Source organism: Schistocerca piceifrons, chromosome 1, assembly GCF_021461385.2.
Source record: "Schistocerca piceifrons isolate TAMUIC-IGC-003096 chromosome 1, iqSchPice1.1, whole genome shotgun sequence".
In the NCBI taxonomy this organism is placed as follows: Eukaryota; Metazoa; Arthropoda; class Insecta; order Orthoptera; family Acrididae; genus Schistocerca; species Schistocerca piceifrons.
The window spans coordinates 468,964,844-468,986,377 of NC_060138.1; positions in this window are offsets into that span (position 1 = coordinate 468,964,844).

Here is a 21,534-nt window from a genome sequence, read left to right on the forward strand (position 1 = left end):
ACTTGGCAGTGACACATCAAGCGGAAGTTACTTCCGTCCTTAAGTTTCGCACACCAGTGTACTTATCTTCCGTTTTCTGCTCATACTTTCAGAGTCGTAGAGCAATTTTCAAGCAGTAATTCCTGCCATAAGCCCAGCCTAAATCTAGTTACGAATCCAGAAACTAGTAGCAAGAACGAAAGATAAATATTTGTGAAAAACCGAGATTTGCGCATTGTACTGTCACTTTATCTAAACAACCAGTGCTAATCAAAAACAGACCATCCTCAGATATAATGTAACATCATTAAGCAGATGAATGACGAATCATAGTCCAATTATGCGTTATGATATAAACCAACTTGTTAAATCCAGTTCCAGTAATGGAGTAAATACAACATCCTCCAGCACGTTTAATGTGGTTTGCGGCATGCTGCCAGCTAAAAGTTATGATTTGTCATGCATCTGACTAGTAGTGTCACATTACACCTGAGGATGGTCCGTTTCTGACCCAAACGGTTGTAATAAATGACAATACAGCTCTGTGCAAACCACTTTTCTCCAAAAACCTCTAGAAACTGCCTCAAAATAATGTAAGAGACAAAAACTAAAAACAATGTCATTGTATAACATCCGTGCCGGCCGCGGTGGCCGAGCGGTTCTAGGAGCTTCAGTCTTGAACCGCGCGACTGCTACGGTCGCAGGTTCGAATCCTACCTCAGGTATAGATGTGTGTGATGTCCTTAGGTTAGTTAGGTTTAAGTATTTCTAGGGGAATGACATCTGCTGTTAAGTCCCATAGTGCTCAGAGCCATTGTTTTATAACATCCTTCTCGAAAACAAATACGGTACTTCATCAGCTGCGGAACCATGATTTTAACCAACATGGTTGGGAGTGTTAGTGACCTTATTTTCGGTAATTACTTATGAAGAAACAGTCACGATCGCAAAATCTCATTCATTTAATGTGATCGGTTTCGGAAAGTACAGTAGGCCATCTTCAGGCTGACTTCACCAGTTGCTGGAACTGGCGACGTGCAGAGCAGCTGCGTGTTGTTAAGACGATAACACGCAGCTGCTCAGCACGTCGACAGCTCCAGCAAATGGTGCAATCTGCCTGAAGATGGCCTATTCTATATGTGCCGAAACCGGTAATTTTAAACAAATGATATTTTGTGATCGTGGCCGTATCTTCATAAATGAGATACGGACCTGCCAACATAATTCTCCTTTAAAAGAAGCAGATAAGGTTATGACATATGGTTTCTGACAATGATTGCCCAAAAAGACTCAACTTTTTAGAAAGTTGATGAATGACGTTGTACAAGGCTGCTTGTTTTATTGTCGATTTTTGTCTTGGCCGTACCAGCATCGGGCCACATGCCCTTCTTCAAATGGTTCAAATGGCTCTGAGCACTATGGGACTTAACTTCTGAGGTCATCAGTCCGCTAGAACTAAGAACTACTTAAACCTAACTAACCTAAGGACATCACACACATCCATGCCCGAGGCAGGATTCGAACCTGCGACCGTAGCGGTCGCGCGGTTCCGTATTGAAGCGCCTAGAACCGATCGCCCACCGCGGCTGGCCTTTCCGAATAAATCTGTGGAAATTCTATGTGGACACAGTGGGAAATCACACGACATGTGAAGATGGGCGTGGCTTGAACCTTTCCGGCCACAATAAAAATCAACAGTAAAATAAGCAGCCTGGTCTATGTACACTAAGGTGACAAAAAGTGATGGGATAGCGGTATGCACATATACAGATGACGGTAGTATCACGAACGCAGGGTATAAAAGGACAGCGCAACGGCGCAGCTGTCATTTGTACACAGGTGATCCATTTGAAAAGTTTCAGAAGTGATTGTGGCAGCACGACGAGAATTAACAGACTTTGGACGTGGAATGGTAGTTGGAGCTACAGCCATTGAAGACTGCACTTAGGAAATCGTTAGGGAATTCAATATTCCGAGATCCACAGTGTCAAGAGTGTGCCGAGAATACCAGATTTCAGGTATTACTTCTCACCATGGACAACGCAGTGGCCGACGGCCTTGACGTAACGACGAGAGCAGCGCCGTATGGAGAGTAGACAAGTAACGCAGCATGAAATAACAGCATAAGTCAATGTCGCAGGTACGACAAATGCTTCCGTTAGGACAGTGCGTCCAAAATCGTCATTAATGACCTACGGTAGCAGACGACCGACGCAAGTGCCTTGCATCGCCTGCTGCGCCTTTCCTGGATTTGTGACCACATCGGTTGGACTAAAGATTACTGGAAAACCGTGGTCTGGTGAGATAAGCCTCGATTTCAGTTGGTAAGAGTTGATGGTAAGGTTCGAGTGTGGCGCAGATCGCACGGAGCCATGGATCTAAGCTGTCAACAAGGGACTGAGCAAGCTGGAGCTGGCTTCATAATGGTGTGGCCTGTGTTTACTTGGAATGGACTGAGTCTTCTGGTCCAACTTAACCAATCACTGACTGGAAAAGTTTACGTTCTGCTACCTGGAGACCATTTGAAGCCATTCATGTACTCCATTTTCCCAAACAACGACGGATTTTTTATGGATGACAATGCACAATGTCACCAGGACATAATTGTTCGCAGTAGGTTTGAAGACCATTCTGGACAATTCAAACGAATGATATGGCCACCTAGATCACCTGGCTTGAATCCCATTTCAGAAATCGTTACGGAATTCAATATTCCAAGTTCCACAGTGTTAAGAGTGTGCCAACAATACCAAATTTCAGGTATCATCTCTCACTACGGACAACACAAAGGCCATCGGTCTTCACTTAAGAGCCGAGAGCAGTGGAGTTTGCGTAGAGTTGTCAGTGCTAACAGACAAACAACACTGTGTGACATAACCGCGGAAATCGATGTGGGACGTACATCGAACGTATCCGTTAGGATAGTGCTGCGAAATTTGGCGTTAACGGGCTATAGCAGCAGACGACCCACGCGAGTGTCTTTGCTAACAGCACTGCATCGCCTGCAGCTCCTCTCCTGGGCTCGCGATCATATTCGTTGGACTCTAGGCTACTGGAAAACCGTGGCCTGTTCAGATGAGTCTCTATTGCGGTTGGTAAGAGCTGATGGTAAGGTTCGAGTGTGGTCATGGACTCAAGTTGTCAACGAGACACTGTGCAGGCAGATGGTGGTTCCATAATAGTGTGGGCTGTGTTTATAAGCAATTAACTGGGATCTCTGGTCCAACTGAACCGAGCACTGACTGCAGATGGTGAAGTTCAGCTACTCGGAGACTATTTGCAGCCATTCATGGACTTCCCAAACAACTACGTTTATGTCACCGGACCACAGTTGTTCATGATTGGTTTGAGGAACATTGTGGACGAGTCGTGTGGTCGATTTAGCCACCGAGATTGCCCGACATGAATCCCATCGAATATTTCTGGGACATAATAGAGAGGTAAGCGCATGCAGTAAAACACTTTCGCAGTTGTGGACGGCTGTAGAGGCAGCATGGTTCAGTATTTCTCCAGGGGACTTTCAAAGACTTGTCGAGTCTGTTTCACGTCGAGTTGATGCACTACGCCAGGCAAAACCAGATCCGTCACGATATTACGAGGGTGACTCAAATGAAAACGTTAAATATTTTTTTAAATATTAATTATTGTGCAGAAGTGGTACAAAGCTGTATCACTTTCCAACATAATCTCCCCCACGCTCAATACAAGTTCTCCAACGCTACAAAATGCATAAATTCCTTTAGAAAAATATTCTTTTGATAGTCCGCGCAACCATTCATGCATTCATCAGAAAGGAACTTCTTTCCTCCCACTGCGTCTTTGAGTGGTCGAAACATATGGAAATCACTTGGGGCAAGGTCTGGTGAATATGGTGGATGAGGAAGACACTCAAAATGCAGGTCTGTGATTGTTGCAACTGTTGTACGGGCAGTGTAGGGCCTAGCATTGTCATGTTGCAAAAGGACACCTGCTGACAGCAATACACGTCGCTTTGATTTGATTGCAGGCCCCAGATTATTTTTTAGGAGATCTGTATATGATGCACTGGTGACAGTGGTCCCTCTAGGCATGTAATGCTCCAAAATGACGCCTTTTTCGTCCCAAAAGAGAGTCAGCATAACTTTCCCTGCTGATGGTTCTGTTCGAAACTTCTTTGATTTTGGTGATGAGGAATGGCGCCATTCCTTGCTCGCTCTCTTCGTTTCCGGTTGGTAGAAGTGAACCCAGGTTTCGTCCCCAGTAACGACTCTTGCAAGGAAGCCATCACCTTCTCGTTCAAAGCGCCGAAGAAGTTCTCACAAGCACCAACACGTCGTACTCTCATTTCAGGAGTCAGCTGCCATGGCACCCACCTTGCAGACACTCTGTGAAACTTGAGCACATCACGCACATTGTGGTGTACTGGCCCATGAGTAATCTGTAAACATGCTGCAATGTCATCCAGTGTCACTCGGTGATTTTCATTCACTATGGCTTCAACTGCTGCAATCTTCTGTGGAGTCACAACTCGTTGTGCCTGACCTGGACGAGGAGCATCTTCCACTGAAGTCACACCATTTGCAAACTTCCTACTCCATTCGTAGACTTGCTGCTGTGCCAAACATGCATCACCTTACTGAACCTTCATTCGTCGATGAATTTCAATATGTTTCACACCTTCACTACGCAAAAACCGAATAACAGAACGCTGTTCTTCCCTGGTGCAAGTTGCAAGTGAGGCCGCGATTTTTATACTGATACTGCGACGGTGTATGTGTGCATCTGCACTATGCTGCCACCTACAGGCCATTCTGCACGCTGTTTGTAGTACGCTTATCAACTGACAGGATAAAAGCGCGAAATTTCGATTTGTTATTACAAATTTAAGGTTTTCATTTGACTCACCCTCGTCTCCTTAGAGTGGTAGGGAGTACAGAGAGAAGCTGACATTGAGAAAAATCATACAGCAGTTCGTATCTTTTGCAGTGCAATAAAGTTGTTAATGACTTACGTGAACTATTCGTGCACCGCTTACGTATTCCACGTGCCCCACGTTCTTCGTTTAAAACTGTGTGAGTCTTGTCATAGCTATTACAAAATTCACACGTAGCGTCTTAGGAATCTGTATGAGGTTAGGAGAAATTGTTTTCTACTCCTTAGGCCGTTTTAAAAAGTGTTATACACTACTGGCCATTAAAGCTGTTACACCAAGAAGCAATGCAGGTGATAAACGGGTATTCATTGCACAAATAAATTATAGTAGAACTGACATGTGATTACATGTTCACGCAATTTGTGTGCATAGATCCTAAGAAATCAGTACCCAGAACAACCACCTCTGGCCGTAATGACGGCCTCGATACGCCTTGGCATTGAGTCAAACAGAGCTTGGATGGTGTGTACAGGTACAGGTCCCCATGCACCTTCAACACGATACCACAGTTCATCAAGAGTAGTGACTGGCGTATTGTGACGAGCCAGTTCCTCGGCCACCATTGACCACACGTTTTCAATTGGTGAGAGATCTGGAGAATGTGCTGGCCAGGACAGCAGTCGAACATTTTCTGTATCCAGAAAGGCTCGTGCAGGACCTGCAACATGCGGTCGTGCACAATCCTGCTGAAATGTTGGGTTTCGCAGGGATGGAATGAGGGGTAGAGCCACGGGTCGTGACACATCTGAAATATAACGTCGACTGTCCAGATTGCCGTCAATGCGAACAAGAGGTGACCGAGACGTGTAACCAATGGCACCCCATACCATCACGCCGGGTGATACGCCAGTATGGCGACGACAAATACACGCTTCCAATGTGCGTTCACCGCCATGTCGCCAAACACGGATGCGACCATCATGATGCTGTAAACAGAACCCGTATTCATCCGAAAAAATGACGTTTTGCCATTCGTGTACCCAGGTTCGTCGTTGAGTACACCATCGCAGGCGCTCTGTCTGTGATGCAGCGCCAAGGGTAACTGCAGCCATGGTGTCCGAGCTGACAGTCCATAATGCTGCAAACATCGTCGAACTGTTCGTGCACATGCTTGTTGTCTTGCAAACGTCCCCATCTGTTGACTCAGGGATCGAGACGTGGCTGCACGATCCGTTACAGCCATGCGGATAAGATGCCTGTCATCTCGACTGCTAGTGATACGAGGCCGTTGGGATCCAGCACGTCATTCCGTATTACCCTCCTGAACTCACCGATTTCACATTCTGCTAACAGTCATTGGATCTCGACCAACGCGAGCAGCAATGTCGCGATACGCTAAACCGCAATCGCGATAGGCTACAACCCGACCTCTATCAAAGTCGGAAACGCATTTCTCCTTCTTACACGAGGCATCACAACAACGTTTCACCAGGCAACGCCGGTCAACTGCTGTTTGTGTATGAGAAATCGGTTGGAAACGTTCCTTATGTCAGCACGTTGTAGGTGTCTCCAGCGGCGCCAACCTTGTGTGAATGGTCTGAAAAGCTAATCATTTGCATATCACAGCATCTTATTCCTGTTGGTTAAATTTCGCGTCTTTAGCACGTCATCTTCGTGGTGTAGCAATTTTAATGGCCAGTCAACATCATCATCATCAGTGTTCTGCCCAAAAGGCAGGTTTTCACGTGGTAGTTCTCCAAGCTATCCGGTTTTCTGCCATCCTTTTCAGGTCTGCATAATTTCCTCTTCCCTTCATGTCGTTGAAATGGCTCTGAGCATGGTCATCAGTCCCCTAGAACTTAGAACTACTTAAACCTAACTAACCTAAGGACATCACACAACACCCAGTCATCACGAGGCAGAGAAAATCCCTGACCCCGCCCGGAATCGAACCCGGGAACCCGGGCGCCTTTATGTCGTCTATCACCTTGTATCTCCTTCCTCTCAGTCTTCTCCCACAAACCAATCCTTCCAAAGCACCTACTAGCAAGCACTCCCTTCTCAATGAATGTCCCAACCAGTTCTTTTTCCTTTCTCTTACAATCTTCAGCAGACATCTTCTCTCACCAACCCTTTCCAATACTCTTTCATTACTCACTCTTTCCATCCAGCCTATTCTCTGCATTCTCCTCCACATCCACATCTCAACTGCCTCTAACCTTTTTTCATCCTCTCGTCTCAGAGTCCATGTTTCTGCCCCATATAGTGCCACACTCCACACAAAACATTTGGCAAGCCTTTTCCTTAGTCCTTTATCTAATTTGCCACATAAGCGTCTCCTCTTTCTGTTGAATGCCTAGCCGGCCGAAGTGGCCGTGCGGTTAAGGGCGCTGCAGTCTGGAACCGCAAGACCGCTACGGTCGCAGATTCGAATCCTGCCTCGGGCATGGATGTTTGTGATGTCCTTAGGTTAGTTAGGTTTAACTAGTTCTAAGTTCTAGGGGACTAATGACCTCAGCAGTTGAGTCCCATAGTGCTCAGAGCCATTTGAACCATTTGTTGAATGCCTCCTTCGCTATGGCAATTCGAGTTTTCACCTCCTGGTGACATCTCAAGTCTTCAGTTATTGTGCTTCCGAGATATTTAAATTCACTTACTTGGCTAATGGTAGATTGTCCTATTTTAATATTGTACAGTCTTCGTCTTGTACTGATGACCTACTCTTTGTTTTTGCTGTGTTTATTTGCATCCCATATTCCACACAAGCTTCATTCAGATCTTTGAGCATGTTATTTACTGTCCACTCACTTTCTGCCACTAACACCATGTCATCAGCAAATCTTATACATTCTATTCTCTTTCCACCAATACATATGCCTCTTTTCCCATCTAAACTTTTCGCAATAATCTCTTCAAGATATACGTTAAACAACAGTGGGGAAAGGCGAAAACCTTGTCTAACACCTCGTCCAATGCTGCTTCCTTCTGACATTTCATTTCCAATCCTTATCCTTACTTTCTGGTGTAAATATAGATTCTGTATCAGTCGTCTCTCTTTCCAATCTACTCCTTTCCTCTTCAAGATATCCATCAGCTTGTTCCACTGAACTCTGTCAAAAGCCTTTTCTAAATCTATAAAAATAGCAAAGATTTCTCTACCCTAATGGCCAGTAGTGTGTTAAAAAGTAATTTTTATTCGGGTAAATATTTTAGACTTTTTCCGCCCATTACACGCACAAGGCAGCGTGTAGCGCACAGAGTGGAGCGGTACGGGACGAGTCGTCAGGCGAGACAGGGGGCTGGGTCAGCGCGAGGATCCCCGGAATGCCCAGATGGGAGCGCGGCGCGTTTCCCACCGTGCGTGGCGCGGCATGACGTGAGGGCAGGCGGCCGCGCAGGCTCAGTCGCGGCCTCAGGCCGCCGCAGTTTTTGATGTGCGCCCCGCGATCTTATCTGCGCCAGCCGGCCCACCGGCCGCCCCTTTGTCTCGCAAACGTGCCCGGAATAATTTGTCCCGCGCTGACATATTTATAAAATAACGCGTCGCGCACGCCGCGCCGCACAACGCTTTCCTTGGCGGTTCCTCTCGCGGCCGTCTCTCCTCCCCCTCCCCCCCCCCCTCTCCACCAATTCCTCGGTCCTGCAACGTCTCTTCAATTATTTACCTTCTTAATTCAGTCCCCTACCCCTCATTCCCTAACCTTACTCCCACAGTCGGAAGATGAAGAGCGCACGGTTACGGCTTTTGTTTCCCGACATAAGAAGTCCGCATCGTCGTCTCCCCTCCCTAGACCGTTCCTTGAAGAACTGTCGTCCTTTTAAGAGATAACAACGTGGTGGTATAACTTGACAAATTTAGCGAGAACAGATGTTAGACCCCGAAGGGGTTTCTCCACAGGTCCCCTCCACTTGTACCGGTTGCTACGGACAAACAGCGTAGGGTTTAATTTAGATCATTAACAAATATAGCACATTTAATTTCCGCACCTACAGCGCCACATCGTGATTATTTCAGAGTTCTCAGAAACACAAAAAATAACAGTGGTTATAAGGAAGACCACAGCTTAGTTTCCTGTCGACAAAGAGTTTTATTCCGTCGTAATTTCAGGCGAGCATCCACGACAGTAATATTTCTTCCTCTGACGGCTGTAAAGACATCTTCAAGTTGGGTCGATGACTGAATTAAAATCACTTGACACAGCTATACAGGCTGATTCCGTAATGATGATGATGATGAGGATGATGTGTGTGTGTGTCGGTGGGTGGGTGGGTGTGTATGTGTGTGTGAATGCCTAAAGGACCAAACTGCTGAGAGGTCACCGGTCCCTAGACTTACACACTACTTAAACTAATTTATGGTAAGAACAACAGAGACACCCATGCCCGAGGGAGGACTCGAACCTCCGGCGGGAGGGGCCGCACAATCCGGGACACGGCACCTCGAACCGCGGGTCCACTCCGCGCGGCCCGTGATGATGTTCAAATGTGTGTGAAATCTTATAGGACTTAACTGCTAAGGTCATCAGTCCCTAAGCTTACACACTACTTAACCTAAATTATCCTAAGGACAAACACACACACCCATGCCCGAAGGAGGACTCGAACCTCCGCCAGGACCAACCCCACAGTCCATGACTGCAGTGGCTTTGACCGCTCGGCTAATCCCGCGCGGCACCCGTGATGATATCACAAGCATTCAGGTATGAAGGAGAAGGATAAATGTATCAATTTGAGGTAAGGGACCTCACTCTGGAAACGACCGAAACCAAAGTTAGAAGCGAAAAAGTTTTGACAACTCTCATAATGGACATCTTCTACTGCAACATCTTTGCTTTTCATATTTTTGGAGGAGGTAGCATGAACCAAAACAAGAAAAAAATGTCCAATAAACGTGAGCTCTAATCTGCATACCTTAAGAGCTATCACTACTTGTTCATCTTTGCTACTGCGAAACACATCTCTTCTACATCTACATCTACATCTACATGATTACTCTGCAATTCACATTTAAGTGCTTGGCAGAGGGTTCATCGAACCACAATCATACTATCTCTCTACCATTCCACTCCCGAACAGCGCGCGGGAAAAACGAACACCTAAACCTTTCTATTCGAGCTCTGATTTCTCTTATTTTATTTTGATGATCATTCCTACCTATGTAGGTTGGGCTCAACAAAATATTTTCGCATTCGGAAGAGAAAGTTGGTGACTGAAATTTAGTAAATACATCTCGCTGCGACGAAAAACGTATTTGCTTTAATGAATTCCATCCCAACTCGCGTATCATATCTACCACACTCTCTCCCCTATTACGTGATAATACAAAACGAGCTGCCCTTTTTTGCACCGTTTCGATGTACTCCGTCAATCCCACCTGGTAAGGATCCCACACCGCGCAGCAATATTATAACAGAGGACGAACGAGTGTAGTGTAAGCCGTCTCTTTAGTGGACTTGTTCCATCTTCTAAGTGTCCTGCCAATGAAACGCAACCTTTGGCTCGCCTTCCCCACAATATTATCTATGTGGTCTTTCCAACTGAAGTTGTTCGTAATTTTAACACCCAGGTACTTAGTTGAATTGACAGCCTTGAGAATTGTACTATTTATCGAGTAATCGAATTCCAACGGACTTCTTTTGGAACTCATGCGGGTCACCTCACACTTTTCGTTATTTAGCGTCAACTGCCACTTGCCACACCATACAGCAATCTTTTCTAAATCGTTTTGCAACTGATACTAGTCTTCGGATGACCTTACTAGACGGTAAATTACAGCATCATCTGCGAACAACCTAAGAGAACTGCTCAGATTGTCACCCAGGTCATTTATATAGATCGGAAACAGCAGAGGTCCCAGGACGCTTCCCTGAGGAACACCTGATATCACTTCAGTTTTACTCGATGATTTGCCGTCTATTACTACGAACTGCGACCTTCCTGACAGGAAATCACGAATCCAGTCGCACAACTGAGACGATACCCCATAGGCCCGCAGCTTGATTAGAAGTCGCTTGTGAGGAACGGTGTCAAAAGCTTTCGGGAAATCTAGAAATTCGGAATCAACTTGAGATCCCCTGTCGATAGCGGCCATTACTTCGTGCGAATAAAGAGCTAGCTGCGTTGCACAAGAACGATGTTTTCTGAAGCCATGCTGATTACGTATCAATAGATCGTTCCTTTCGAGGTGATTCATAATGTTTGAATACAGTATATGCTCCAAAATCCTACTGCAAACCGACGTCAATGATATAGTTCGATGGATTACTCCTACTACCCTTCTTAAACACTGGTGCGACCTGCGCAATTTTCCAATCTGTAGGTACTGATCTATCGGTGAGCGAGCGGTTGTATATGATTGCTAAGTAGGGAGCTATTGTATCAGCGTAATCTGAAAGGAACCTAATCGGCATACAATCTGGACCTGAAGATTTGCCCGTATCAAGCGATTTGAGTTGCTTCGCAACCCCTAAGGTATCTACTTCTAAGAAACTCATGCTCTGGAATATTCCATATTCTGCTGTACCACTGCTCATAGCTTTTATGGCAAGCATTTCAAAAAATGGTTCAAATGGCTCTGAGCATTATGGGACTTATCTTCTGAGGTCATCAGTCCCCTAGAACATAGAACTACTTAAACCTAACTAACCTAAGGACATCATACACATCCATGCCCGAGGCAGGATTCGAACCTGCGACCGTAGCGGTCGCGCGGTTCCAAACTGAAAAGCCTAGAACAGCTCGGGCACTCCGACCGGCAAGCATTTTAGAGCCCATGTTTACTAGGTTTTTTTTTCTTTTGGTCCGTACTACCTCCTCCCAAAATATGAAAAGTAAAGAAGTTGTAGTATAAGAGGCCCACTGCAGAGGCAGCAGAACGATTTTCGCTTTTGACTTTCGACTCGGTCGTTTCGAGACCAAGATCCCTTACCTCTAATTGATACATTTACCCTTCTCAGTCGTCCCTTAAAGTCTGTAACTTCATCACGGAATCGTCCTATATACTAGGGAGCAAATGCGCGTGCGTTAGAGATACACTCTCGTTCCACCTGCACAGCCAAAGGCAGTGACGTCACACGCTGTCGATCGTTCACGCTATATGTTGATCAACGAGTATAAGTCGAGCTGGTGTGAAACTCGCATACGTCATGATTTCCGAGGTTGTGATCAGGTTGAGAGCTAATAGCATAGCTTAAATTGCTGCGAGTGAAATGGTTGAACACACTCAAAGCAATAGCTATATGCCTTTTTTCTTTTTTTTTTTTTTTGTCACTTCACTTACCCGTTCGGTTGGAAACAATGTCTCCCGCGTCACAAATAAGACAGTCCGCACAAGAGCGTCAATCATAGATAAAACTATATACTTCAGAAATAAAGCATAGGAAGTACCAAGTCAGCAAATCCAGAGTTTAAAAAGTATTACAACGGATGGCATGTTTTGGAATGCCAAGCAGCAAAGGTCCAGAAAAATAGTTCCGCTGAGTGCCCAGGCGTAATATGCGTGGCTTCCATGAATTGTCGAGCTGGAAACGACTCAGTTGAGCGGGTTGTCTGCTTATTGTATTTCTATAGCTTCGTTGCGACTGAATCCCTATACGGTGTGTCTATGGCTGCTATCCTGGCTTCTCTATATTCCAAGGAATACCCACCGGAAAATGTTCAGCCATTACACATTTGTTGGATTGTGGAAGGCTATTGTTATTCGATGCACTGTTCTTGTACAGTGCTTATTGTTTCTACTAATTTTAGGAAACTGGCAAAGAATTTCATTTACACTCGCCTTACGTAAAAGCACATTGTCTTCCACAGATCCCAGAAGAACCACTGTCTTAGCCAGTAGATGGCAGATCACACCCATTTTATGCTTCTTCATTATTCGGGCAATTTAAAGAAACCTTTAGCACATACTGTAGAAAGCCCCTAAACTTTATACTTCTTCCCTCTTGCTTTTCCTTAGGTTGGTGTGGCGTTTTCGTTTGCCGAGCTCACTAAATTTGACGTATTGCATATCCATTTCTACGAATACTTCTTCCACGCTTACCAGTTCGGGGTGTCAAGACTACATGGACCTTACATACTAAAATACCCAAGTACAAAGTACGTTCAAAGTTTCCAAGGGATGGTGGCATTCGGCACCTGCAAGTATAAATCAAAAGAGGATTTGTGGTACATGCAATGCCCTAAAACTCATCCTCTTTATCTCGAACTAATACACCTAAAAACGATGGACAGCCATTCATTTACCATTCCATGGAAAATTCGATATTTTCGTGAATGAGTGAATGTAGTGTTGGCAGAAGAGCCAGCACTGTGTTTCTAGAGGAGGCCGAAATGCACGCGTTTAATTACACGCTGACTGGCGTGAGGTCTGGAACAGGACAATATCTTGAGAATTGCAAATAAAGTACGTAGTTGATATAATACTTAACTTTAATCCACAATTGTAGAACATCTCTCGTTACGGTACATGCTTCATAATATTAATTATCAATTGAATACGGGGCCTTGCTAGGTCGTAGCAAATGTAGCTGAAGGCTATGCTAACTATTGTCTCGGCAAATGAGAGCGTATTTGTCAGTGAACCATTGCTATGAACGTCGGCTGTACAACTGGGGCGAGTGCTAGTACGTCTCTCTAGACCTGCCGTGTGGTGGCGCTTGGTCTGCTATCACTGACAGTGACGACACGCGGGTCCGGCGTATACTAATGGACCGCGGCCGATTTAAAGGCTACCACCTAGCAAGTGTGATGTCTGGCGGTGACACCACATTCCTCCCCCGCAAATCGGCGAACGGTTGTGTTATAAGGCTTCCGCCCGCCGTGGGGAGGACCCCATGTTGACGTATGCGACGAGGTGGGGAGCCTAACAACAGGCGAGGCTGTGCCACCCGCACCCGGCCATTCGGTCCGAGGGGAGCTAGGAAACGCCTGAAAACCTAGTCCAGGGTGCACGCCAACATGCGGTGTAGGCGCCCGTAAAGAGACAGGAGGGGCCGAAGGGTCGACCTCCATCAGAACGGGGCAGCCGACGGGCGAAGACGACATCTGGTCCGGAGCGGGCAAGAGTTCCATGTCGGTGGACAGCTGGTCACGGGAAGCGATCGGCGGCGCGTGACCCAGGGAGGCGCTTGGCGGCTGCAGCGAAGCGTCCACTGCGGACGGCGCCGGCGGGAGAACAGGCGGCGGCGGCGGCGGCGGCGCGTCGCCACGGGGCAAAATGGAAGGCAGCGTCGGTAACACTTGGGGATGAGGCGAGCCAGTAGATGGGTCCCCAGGGCGCTGACCGGACGGCACCGTCGCTGAAAGCAGACGGGGAGCGGCAGAACCCGTGCGACGACAGAGGCGCAGCTGATTGAGATGCCGACGCACCTCACCAGAGACCCCCAAAATCAGATACATAGCGCGGCCGAGGCAGCGAAGAATGCACCCTGCGAGCCAACGCCGTGAACCTCGATAGTTGCGATAGTATACCACGTCGCCTGGGACAAAAGCAGGTGACTGCCGCTGCACAGGAACCTGATGCGGCGGATGTAGCAAAGACATCAAGGTCCGATGAGGACGACCTTGGAGCAACTCAGCCGGCGAGCGACCATCTCGGGGCTGAGAGCGATACGAGGACAAAAAGAGCAACAACGCGTCCTCCCGAGAATGCGACTCTTTCAACTTCAACATCTGGGACTTGAAAGTCCGGACCAATCGTTCAGCGGCACCGTTTGACTGAGGCGAAAACGGCGCGGATGTCAGATGTTGAATACCATTGGCCTGGCAGAATGACTGAAATTCTGCGGACATGAATTGTGGGCCATTGTCGGAAACAATAGTCTGTGGAAGACCTTCAATGCAAAAGATAGCGGATAACGCGTGGATGGTGGCAGACGACGTCGTGGAAGACATCCTGACAACAAAAGAAAAATTACTGAACGAATCGACCACAACCAACCATCGAACATTCCAGAATGGACCAGCAAAATCGATGTGTAAGCGTTGCCAAGGGGAAGTGGCTTTCGGCCATGCAAAGAATTTCCGCGGTGGTGCGGATTGTTGTTCGGCACACGCCATGCAAGAAGAGCACATATTCGAAATCGCAGCATCGATTCCGAACCAAGTACAGTGCTGACGAGCAAGTTGTTTCGTTCGCACTATACCCCAATGTCCGTGGTGGAGAAGCCGTAAGACAGAGGACTGTAACGAACGTGGGACCACGACCCTGGACTGATCATTATCAGAACGCAACAGCAAAACACCACGTCGAACAAAAGTCTCTCCTTGTGAGCAAAAAATCGGCGAACCAACGGATCCTCGATCCGTGACTTTGACAAGGGCCATTTAGTAGTAACAAAACGCAAAACGGTAGCAAGGACAGGGTCAGAAGCTGTGGCTGTAGCTACACGACGAAAATCAATCGGAAACGATTCTACCATGTCATCGGTTTCCGCATCAGTGAACATGCAAGCAAGTTCGGAAGAATCGAATGCTCTATCCTCAGCAACAGGCAAACGGGACAACGCATCGGCGTTTCCGTGCTTAGCAGTGGACCGATACAAGATATCGTAGCGGTACTGCGAGAGGAAAATAGACCAGCGAGTGAATTTCTGCGCTGTACGTGGAGGTACAGGCTTGTTTGAATGAAAAAACGATGTCAAAGGTTTGTGGTCTGTGATGATGGTAAAGTGACGACCATACAAGAAATCATGAAACTTAGTAACACCAAAGACGAGAGCCAAAGCTTCTTTCTCTATCTGTGCATAATTTCTTTGCGCAGACGAGAGCAATTTGGACGCAAAGGCAATAGGACGATCATGCGAACCATCTTTGTGCGCAAGCATAGCACCGATCCCGAAATCCGATGCATCTACCATCAACAAAAGGGGTTTCTGGGGATCGAATGGCGTCAGGCAAGTAGTGGAAAGCAACGCCGATTTCAACTGGCGAAAGGCGCGTTCGCATTCCGTCGTCCAGACGAACGGAACACCTTTACGGCGTAGGCGATGAAGCGGAGCTGAAATGGAAGAGGCATGGGGAACATAGCGATGATAGTAATTAATTTTTCCCAACACACTCTGTAGCTGCTTCAAATTCTGCGGCGAAGGCAAGTCTTGTATGGCACGGAGGTGCTCGGGACTGGGATGTATGCCTTGGGCATTGATTACATGTCCCAGATAAGGTAAGTCACGAGCAAAAAACACACATTTGTCCTTCCGCAAGCGAAGACCATTATGTCGCAAGACCTGAAATAACGTTCGGAGGTTGGCTAAATGTTCTTCCTCCGTCGTTCCGGAGATCACAATATCGTCCAGATAGTTTGCTGCAGTAGGGACCGAGGCACAAACAGTTTGCAGATATTGCTGAAACAATGCAGGGGCGGATGCACACCCGAATGGCAGTCTTTTGAATTGGTACAAACCAAGATGCATGTTAACCACCAAGACGCGCTGGGATTCGTCGTCCACTGGTATTTGCAAGTACGCATCTGCTAGGTCCAACTTCGAAAAATATTTACCTGGGCACAGTTTGTCAAAAAGATCTTCCGGGCGGGGTAAAGGAAAAGTTGCAATCACTAGTTGTGGATTCACTGTAGCTTTGAAGTCCACACAAGTCTCAATTTGCCGGAAGGTTTTGGCAAAATTACTAAGGGTGATGCCCAGAGAGAAGCCTGCACACGTTCAATCACACCTTGTGATTCCAAATCATTTAATGTTCCTGCGACCTCATCACGCAATGCGTGGGGAACATTGCGCGCTCTGAAAAATTTCCGTTGCGCGTTTACTTTCAGTTCCAAATGTGCTTTATAGTTCTTAGCGCAACCAAGGCCCGGCGCAAAAATGTCTGCAAATTCTTCACATAGACGAGAAACACTGGCTGAAGGCACAGTCTGGTTCACTGATAGGACCTGATTGACTATAGACAAGTTAAACAACTTAAATAAATCGAAACCAAACAAGTTCACTGCAAAAGAAGAACGAAGTACGTAAAATGACACAACTTTTGTTTGTCCCTTGTATGTGGCAAGAAGGCTGCACTGTCCTAACACAGGGATATTCTGACCGGAATAACTATGTAACTTAACATTTGCGGCACGCAACGGAGGTGTGCCCAGTTGTATGTACGTGTCTTTATTGATCAATGAAACTGCAGCTCCGGTATCGAGCTGGAAAGGGATCACGTTGCCATTAATGTTCAAGTCTACAAGAAGTTTATTGTCCTGCTGACGACAAGCCCGACTGTCTCGTGCAACGTGAACAGACACTGGTACAGAAGCACTTGTGACTTGACGTGATTTCCTGCGACGTCGACGCGCACTATTTGTGGGACGAACACAGTCACTGTTAGAGAGAGTGGCACTGGGCGGAGTGGATTGAACTACATGAATGGCCATGGGCGCAGGTTCACGAGCCTGAGTATTCTTGGTTCGATTCCGGCGCGAAGCAAAGGGCCTGGAATCGTTGTGAGTGTCCGATCTCAGCTTTTTCTGGCAAACACTCTGAACATGTCCTTTTCTATTACAGAAAAAGCAAATTGCTTGGCGTGATGGGCAATTCTCACACGAATGTCTAGTAGCACACCGCCGGCATGATTTCACTGCATTTGCTTGCTGCCGCGGGACACGTGGTTGAGATCATGGCGGCAGCTGCGCGGACGGGCGCGAGGGCTGTTTACAGTTCCGTGCAGCTCGCCCGGCGGGCCAGTTAATGTGACACATGGCTGGCGAAGGTTCAAACGATTCCTGAGCAAAGTCAAGTGTGTCTTGCCTATCCAATATGTCTATCACTTGTTGAAGGGAGGGATTGACTAGTTTCAAAATTTGCTCCCATACACGAACATCAAAAATGTTCTGTGCAATTGCATCACGCACCATAGTATCTGAATAAGGGAGTCCACATTCACACTCAAAAGCACAATCCCTAGTAAGGCCTTGCAAAGTTGCAACCCACTCCCGATTAGTTTGACCGGCCATACGTTTTGTACGAAAGAACGTATACCTTTTTGCAACTACATTGACTGATTCCTTGAAATATGCATCTAATGCAGACAAAATTTCGTCGTAGGACAGAGTTGCTACGTCGCGGCGGGGAAATAATTTCACTATCACACGGTACGTCTGCACCCCTACATGCGCCAATAAGTGAGGCTGCCGCTCGTTACCTTGAATTCTGTAGACGGCGAGATGGAATCCAAATTGGCGTGACCACTCCGTCCAGCTTTCCAGTGCCGCATCGAAATGACGAAAAGGTGGTGCAACTGCGTGTTGTGGCTGTGGTAGCGGTGGAGCGGCGGCTGCCGCATCGTTTTGCATTGCACGTTGACCCTGGACGAGCTGTCCAAGGGCATCCAATAAGGCCTGCGTCTGCTGATTCTGCAAGCGATAAAATTCGGACAGTACATCTGGAGATTGTGGCGAAGCCATGACACAAGTAAATTAGTTATATATAAAGGAGACCGTTTGTATCCGAGTCGCCAATTTGTAGTGTTGGCAGAAGAGCCAACACTGTGTTTCTAGAGGAGGCCGAAATGCACGCGTTTAATTACACGCTGACTGGCGTGAGGTCTGGAACAGGACAATATCTTGAGAATTGCAAATAAAGTACGTAGTTGATATAATACTTAACTTTAATCCACAATTGTAGAACATCTCTCGTTACGGTACATGCTTCATAATATTAATTATCAATTGAATACGGCGCCTTGCTAGGTCGTAGCAAATGTAGCTGAAGGCTATGCTAACTATCGTCTCGGCAAATGAGAGCGTATTTGTCAGTGAACCATTGCTATGTACGTCGGCTGTACAACTGGGGCGAGTGCTAGTACGTCTCTCCAGACCTGCCGTGTGGCGGCGCTCGGTCTGCTATCACTGACAGTGACGACACGCGGGTCCGGCGTATACTAATGGACCGCGGCCGATTTAAAGGCTACCACCTAGCAAGTGTGGTGTCTGGTGGTGACATCACAGTGATGATGCTCAAGAAACTCAACTAATACATCTTTGCTGTGGGACCAAATTATGCCAGAGCAATGACCCTCAGATTCTGTAAGTATGAACCCCTTTCTTCACACGTAATGCTTTTATCTCTGATTGAGGCTCTCGTGCTGACTGTCGCACCTCTGACGCAAGCGCATTAACTTCATACTATACCTTTGGGTCAAGTGGTTTTAATTCAGTCTTGGCGCCACCTTGATGATGGTCTGTGTGACTGTCAGCCGAAATATCGGAAGAAGAAAAACTGTTGCCCCGGATGCACACATAAAGAATGATGGAATATTCTGTCAGCCGCGAATACTTAGAGAAACATAGAATTCACTAGACACGAACTCAGTAGGGCAAGAATACTGAAGAAAATGGGCCTTGGCCTAGTTGAATTAACCAACCTAGGATTATCCTGAAAAGGTCGATGGGAAAATGAGGAAAAAGGTAGCCTAATTAATAAGGTCGAACAGGAATTTGAACTTTTCTCTTCCTGAATGCCATTGTCTTATCCACTACGTCGCCTTGTTTGGTAAGTGATGTGGACTCTGTCACACAGTACTCAGCGACAGCTACAGAAGGCAACATCAGTCCCGCCTTCTCCAAAGTGGCGCCGCATAGTTACGATCAGTTGCCATATAGGTGGTGCACATAACAGGAACCTATTTATGCTTCTATAACAGGACTTTCAAAGAATCCGCTCCATTTGCCAATAGGTGTCTCAACCGCCCAAGAGGGCGCTGATACTAAGAAGTGCTTTCTGCACCCGTCAATTAGATCACAGATGGACATCTTTCCACCTTTCGTGGATAAATGAAGACGCACTGCCACACTTAGCCATTTCATTGCCAGCAGCAGTCACTGATAAATGAAGACGCACTGCCACACTTAGCCATTTCACTGCCAGCAGCAGTCACTGATCAGTCCCACTTGCCGCCGTTATAGGCAGCCGTTATCAACAAGTGATCGTCGGACAGTAAATGCTGAGTGTTATTCGAGCCTGAGCCCGAACGGTGAACTATTAGTTATAGGAGTCCAGACTAAAATTTTACAGGTAACATAGTTCTCTTTCACTGTGTTAAGTTAGATTACTGTGTAGGACTTCTACTACAGAGCCACACATCATACATCAGTAAAAATTGAGTTCTTCACTGTAAAATCTTTTAATTAATGCTGGTTACTTGTTTATCATTGTGTTGCCAATCTTAGCTATCTTCTAGTTAAGATTACCGTGAAGTATGGCTGCTTCTGGTAAGGGCTTTCCGTAAACATCGTTTCTCGCCTGTTATTCTTAATACCAATTAATTTCGTACTTCCTTCACCCACCTGCTTTTTAACGAACTTTTATATCACTGCACACCTTCATTGCAGTGAATGTGATAGATGTAAGCAAATTTTGGTAACTGATTATCTGTTTGATGATGAGTCGCTACAATAATCTAAAAATTATCGTATAGAACTCAGTCTATAGCACATTCACAAGTTCTGTGATAAGTTTATCCTTGCGTCTTCATGATTTTTGCGTCTTCAGATTTACATCTTCAGATTTTTCACCGCAAATGTTTGATCGGCACAGTGAGGCGAGGAGGAAGAATGAATTTGTTGATCAACAGACATTACGTGAATGTCCTTACGTACATTCGAAACTGTTCCATACTGTCTCAGAGGGTAAGAGCATGTGACACTGTTGACGGTGATGCGTCCTCCAGATGGGATCATTAAGCTCAGTGGCCTACTTGGTGTCGTTCACCAGGAGAAGAGCATGTGCAGGCACCGGATACCAACCTTTCCCTTCTCTCTCATCGTTATCAATAACATAAAAACAACATTGTAGAAGGAAAGGAATTCCATTATGCAGATACTATATATGTTTATTTAGCAAAACACACGTAGTTAGTAGCCACGTGCAAGAATCCTTTTCCGTTATACAATGAGGATCGTAGCAGCATGCCCAGAGCATTCCACCACGTGAACACAATGACACCCATATCACTGACATCGGTTTATACACTGAAGAGCCAAGGAAACTGGTACACTTGCTTAACATCGTGTAGGGCCCCCACGAGCACGCAAAAGTGCCACAACACGACGTGGCATGGACTCGACTAATGTCTGAAGTAGTGCTGGAGGAAATTGACACCGTGAATTCTGCAGGGCTGTCCATAAATCCGTAAGAGTACGAGAGGGTGGAGATCTCTGCTGAATAGCGAGTTACTAGGCACGCCAGATATGCTCAGTAATGTTCTTGCCTTGGGAGTTTGGTGGACAGCCGAAGTGTCTAAACTCAAAAGAGTGCTCCTGGAGCCACTCTGCAGCAATTCCGGAAGTATGGAGTGTCACATTGTCCTGCTGGAATTGCCCAAGTCCGTCGGAATGCACAATGTACATGAATGGATACAGGCGATCGGAGAGGATGCTTATGTACGTGTCACCTGTCAGAGTCGTATCTTGCCACCGTTCGTGCGTCTCCCCCCGTCGGAGGTTAGAGTCCTCCCTCCCTCTCTCGGGCATAGGTGTGTGTGTTGTCCTTAGCGTAAGTTAGTTTAATTAGCGTGTAAGCCTACGGACCGATGACCTCAGCAGTTTGGTCCCAGAGGAACTTACCACAAATTAATTAGAGTCGTATCTAATCAGGGGTCCCATATCACTCCAACTGCACGAGCCCCACACCATTACAGAGCCCCCACGAGCCTGAACAGACCCCTCCTGACGTGCAGGGTCCATTGATTCATGAGGTTGTCTCCAT